The 5,365-nt window shown below is 41.3% G+C and overlaps 1 pseudogene; it reads left to right on the top strand.

Moving 5' to 3' along the window:
- The first annotated feature begins 522 nt into the window (after window positions 1–522).
- Window positions 523–1,156, top strand: LOC147890061 (acetyl-coenzyme A carboxylase carboxyl transferase subunit alpha, chloroplastic pseudogene; annotated as a pseudogene).
- The last annotated feature ends 4,209 nt before the right edge of the window (window positions 1,157–5,365 follow it).

Raw genomic sequence — 5,365 nt, 5'->3', positions numbered from 1 at the left:
CTAGTTTCGCCAGCCAAACTAGTTTCGCCGGCGAAACTAGTGAAGACTAGTTTCGCCGGCGAAACTAGTGAAGACTAGTTTCGACTAGTCTTCACTTCACTAGTTTCGCTGGCGAAACTAGTGAAGACTTCAAATAATTTGGTCTTACAACGATTCAAGGTCAGACACGGTTGTTTCAATAAACTCAAATCTCCATATCACGGTTCCGTTAGTTACAACCAACTTTGCCATTTATAAGTGTTTCTTTTGAGAAAAAAAGATATTACTTTCACCTGTTAGTTCTGACAAAATGGAAAGCTTTTTCTTGCGAACAGCATGCCAGAGATCGTGGCGAAGTACTGTCATTATCACGGGGAATCCAAATCAGCAAGCTCAGTGAGCGATGAGAACGAGGTTAGTGTTTTGAACCGATTCAGAATTTTCACTGTACACACATAAACAAAGAAGAAAGGCAGTGTCCGCAGTGCGTCCACTTGGGAGGAAAATGACAGTGCCTATTGTTTCCTTTCCAAATTCATCCCCGCCGCCATGGCACTGCCCCACAAAGTCTCGTCCCCCCACCTTTCAGGCCAAGATGCGCAAAGGGAAGACTCCCGATACTGAGTATCCATGGCCCCAGAAGATCATGCAGGATGAATTCGGTGGATCCCGATTGAAATTTCTCTCCCGTTTCAAGCCTCTGACAAGCAAGCCGAAATTAGTTACACTCCCCTTCGAGCTGCCTTTAGTTGATTTGGAAAAGAAAATTAAAGAGGTACAAATCAACGCGTGCTACGACGTCATTCCACGCAGCTTGTTGCATTCATATTTTTCCCTTTGCTCGATCGAGCTTGTGAATGCATAACGTGGATCGTAGTAAGGAACCAAATTGTCTCTGATGTCAAAATTAACCAAATCGATCATAAATTTCTGACGTGAATCGCTGATTACGAGGACTTGGCCCTGCAGGTTAGTGAGCTAGCGAGAAACACTGGCATGGACTTTTCGGAGCAAATTGCCGATCTCAAAGAGAAGTATAATCAGGTACGAGGCAATGAAAGCCGCTTACTGAGAATTTTGCTGACATCCATGCTTCATACGTGCTCTACGATAACACAAAATTTGAATTCAGGTACGCAAGGACTTGTACTCGCAACTCACCCCGGCTAGAGATTGAGCGTGGCAAGACATCCAAATAGACCAACTTTTCCTTACATGATTAGAGCACCTTTCCCCTGATTTCGGGAAAGATCGACTTCAAATCAAGGCCATTCGGCTTTTACGAGTTACCCCTCTTCCCAAGTTTCACTGGCGAAACTAGTGAAGACTAGTTTCGCTGGCGAAACTAGTCTTCACTAGTTTCGGAAACCTTTATCTCCTCGACCTTTATCTCCTTTATCTCCTCGACCTTTATCTCCAAAGCTTTATCTCCGCCTGCGTCAAACCTTTATCTCCTCGACCTTTATCTCCAAAGCTTTATCTCCGCCTCCAAACCTTTATCTCCGCCTCCTTGACCTTTATCTCTGCCTCCAAACGCCTCCGTCTCGACCTTTATCTCCGCCTTTATATCCGCCTCCGTCTCGACCCTCTGCCGCCATCCCTTCCCCTCCTGGAACATCTTCACCATTTCTTCCCCTCCTTGAACATCTCGCGAGGATTTTGCCGCTCGAGAACTGCTGGGAGCTTCCCCCCATCTTCTTCGAGGCAAAATTTTGGAGCAGGTGTAAGTCTTCAAAGCTTTGCAGTAAAATTGCAGTTTGCTTCTCGATTTCGATCTCCAAGGAGGAAATTTTGAATCGAAAAAGCTGAGTGTCGCCTCTGCTTCTTTGCCATCCCTGCTACAGTCGTGGGCTTCTCTTGCTCCCAACCTCGCTTGTCGGTCTCCCTTCCTTCCTTGAATTGGATGCTTTTTTGGCAATTTTTTGTTTGCCAATACCTCGTACTCAGACACATTCACCACCATGGTAGACATGGCTCTGACGTCCAGAGTCTCCACGTAATGTCCTAACTCGTTGATGTCAATCTACTATCGACGGGCGCACTTCATAATCGGAGAACTGCTAGAGAAAACGCATACTTAGAGTTGGATTGGGAGGAGGAGAAGGTCTGAGAGTGGGAGTGAGAGAGAGATGTGTACCGGTAAGTTGTTGCTTTTTCAAAATGATATTGCTTTTCTTTCGGCTCAAGAATCTCCCTCTTGAAAGCCGATAGTCGACACGCCCCATGTGTAGTCCTTGGGATTGCAATTGGAGGACGGATGCTCGTTCGAAAGCAGGATTGGGGAGGGATTGGAGGATGGTATGCTTGTTTTAAGGTCATTTTCTAGTTCGGCTCTGTATGAGGATGCCCTTACTTTTCTCCATGACTCTTTTAGCGCATGCGTTGCTCCTATCCTCTCTTCCTCCTGCCCCTCCCCCCTCCCCAAGCACCACCTTGTCGCTGCCCCGCTCTCTCCCCCCATGTTTTCTCTGCCTGCGCCCTCCTTTCCCTACAGCTACTCTTCGAATCGCTCTCTCGGCATTCTTGGGCCGCACTTGGATTGCTGACGGACCAACGAGTTGATCTAGGGATTTGTTTTGCAACTGTGATACAATACAAGACTCTTAATCCCCATGTTTTGTGAGATAAATTTCTTTGAGTGTTCACCCGTTTTGAACCTATACTTAGACTTTGTTTTATGAAGCTATTTGTTGTGAGCATTCATTGGTTTGTTTGGGGTAGAGTCATTTGGACAGTATGTTGCTATTATCCCTATCTTTGGTTTGAAGGGGGTGTTAGGAGGCAAAACCTTGATAAGGTTCAAATACTTTGGAGAGAATGTCGAATGTTGTAGATGGAGTACTTGGTAATTTATGCTCCCCACATTATTCAAATACTTCTCGATTATTCTCGGCTATGGTTTCGCCAGCGAAAGTATGATCTTGTCTTCTTCACACAGTGCTAGTTATAGTTGAAGGGAGCCTCACCCATAACACGAAATGTTTATTCTTAACTTGCATTTTGTTATCAGAATAATGTATTGAGGAACTCCATTTTTTTCAATCATTTAAAAGAAGTTTCCTTTGGCAAAACTATGAATGGCATTTTTATTTAATCATTTGAAAGATGGTTACACTCTGTCATTTTTCATTTAATCATTTCAAAGATGGTTTCACTATGTCATTTATTTGTTTTTCTTCTTGTGCAGGTGAGCTTATTGAAAGTTGTGCAACAAATGCCTCCAGTAAGTTTGGTTTCTTTTTCTTTTTCTAGTTGCATTTCACCTTTGCATTTTTGCAAATCTTGTAATTGAGTTCTTCGAACGTGTAGAGAAAGAAGCGTGATGTGTCTAGTCCTATCACAAGAAAAGGTGGTAAAAGGAAGAAGCAAGAGTCAGAGGTCAAGAATGAACTGAAGGAGCTTGAGCAAGTTGACATTGAAAATGATATTGAGGATCTTGGGGACAACAAGGATAAAACTATAGATGATCCATCCAACAAAGTAGGAGTTAAAGATGATGTGGAGGATATCATTTCAGAGTGTGTTGAGAGACCTTCAGGTGCAGATATTTTAGAGCTTCTTACAGTAACTAAAGAAATTCCACCTCCTCGAATTCCCTTGTGTCGTTGTCTCATAAACCCAGTTGTGCGTCAAATTAGGAATGATTTGACCATTTTGAAAAGAGCATTTGAAACAGAGGGATACATTCCGACCAAAGGATCTTTTATTCTATCTATCAAAATGCCTGATGGGTCTTCCAAGGATGTTGATGATGTCACAAGAGAACGTTGGGACAAGAATTGGAGCTTAGTTAATGATGAGTTTGAATCAGAGATAATTGGCACACCATGGAGCTTTCTATCAAACAAAATGTTCTTCGTGTGGGAAGGAAATCATCGTACGGCATCTTGGATGGAAAGCATAGAAGAGCTTTACACAAATATCAAGTCTAGACACATTAGAGTGCAAGCTCAAATTATTGAACCGGAAGCAAAGGATGAGCTTAAGCTTGTTGCTGCTCTACAAAGATTTAACTTGTAAGCTTTGTTGTTTATGTTTACTATATTGCGCAAGAGGGTTGGATTATTTGAATAATCCTTGAGATGGTAAGTGCTTGTAAATGAAACCAATTTTGATCCATTTAAGTCAATGGTTGTAGGCTTAATGAAGATGCAATTGTTGTTACTAATCTCAAGGATTATTTGTACCACACAAGCACACTCGTATCCTGTGATGCTCAATATTTTACTCAGGATTTTAGTGAGGAGGAGAAAAAAGCTATTGAGTTGGCAAGACAGAAAGAGGTTGGAAGTGGACGAAGGGTGTGGTATCCCCTCACCCAAACTATTCTTGGGAGGATGGTATTTGCTGTAAGTATTAGTTCTTTAGTTTATATATTTTGCTTTGTGTTCCAATAACATTATGATGAGATTATCTGTTTATGTTGAAAGGGGAAATGGAAATCAGATTTTGAGGCTCAATGCAAGAAATTGCATTCTTCCATGCCAAAGGATGAGAGAGAGTCCAAGATTCATGAGATTAAGAAGACTGTGAGCAACATATCGAAGAAAAATTACACGGGTAAGTTTTCAATTTACCAAATTTTGTATTTATAGATCACAAATTTGAATTTGTAGTCCACAAAATTCTACGTTTTATATCTCAGATATTTGAATTTATAGTTTGCAAATTTGAATTTATAGTTTTCAAATTCTAATTTTACAACTCATAAACCATAATATATGATTTGAAAATTATAAATCTATAGTTACAACTTGCAAATTTTTAGTTTGTACTTTGAAAACCTTAATATATGGTTTGTTGTGTGTATCAAAGTCTCTTCTAAAACTGTACTATTTGGCAGATGCTTTCAATAGTCAATCCTTCCCATGGCAAGGAGTGGTTTAATATCCTTTGGAATTTACCATTTGAGGATACATCAATGAAGATCACTTTGGAGAAGCTTTACCAAGTATCAATTGCAACCTGTTCCAAGGCAAAGCAACTATCTATTCTTTCTCTTCTTGGTGCAGATGACAATCTAAAGGAGAGTTATGGGATGCCTATGACTGACCATGGTTTCATACCTTGGCTTGCAAAAGAAGTATGGATGGACCATGTGTTGGCAGATGCTGGGCGATTGCTTGACCAAGTGATGAAATCATCAAGCATTGAGGGTGCAGCTACACTTCCAGACAGTCCTTCTATTCTGGAATACTTTGATGGCATTATAGTGAGACACAGGCCTTTTTTGTTTGAGCCTTTAGCTTCATTGATGACAGTTGCTGTTGTTCCATCCAAGCAAGTTGATCTTACAAATGCCAGCAGACGATTGGTTTACAGGTGCGTTTTGGCTTTCGTTTTCAATGGAAAGATATCTTTGTAATACCTTGCATTCTCTTCTTAT

This window comes from Dipteris shenzhenensis, chromosome 19 (assembly GCF_047967505.1).
Source record: "Dipteris shenzhenensis isolate YYH24624 ecotype China chromosome 19, Dip_SZ_1.0, whole genome shotgun sequence".
In the NCBI taxonomy this organism is placed as follows: Eukaryota; Viridiplantae; Streptophyta; class Polypodiopsida; order Gleicheniales; family Dipteridaceae; genus Dipteris; species Dipteris shenzhenensis.
The sequence above is the reverse complement of the archived record's forward strand: the minus strand, read 5'-3'. Positions and strand labels throughout refer to the sequence as shown.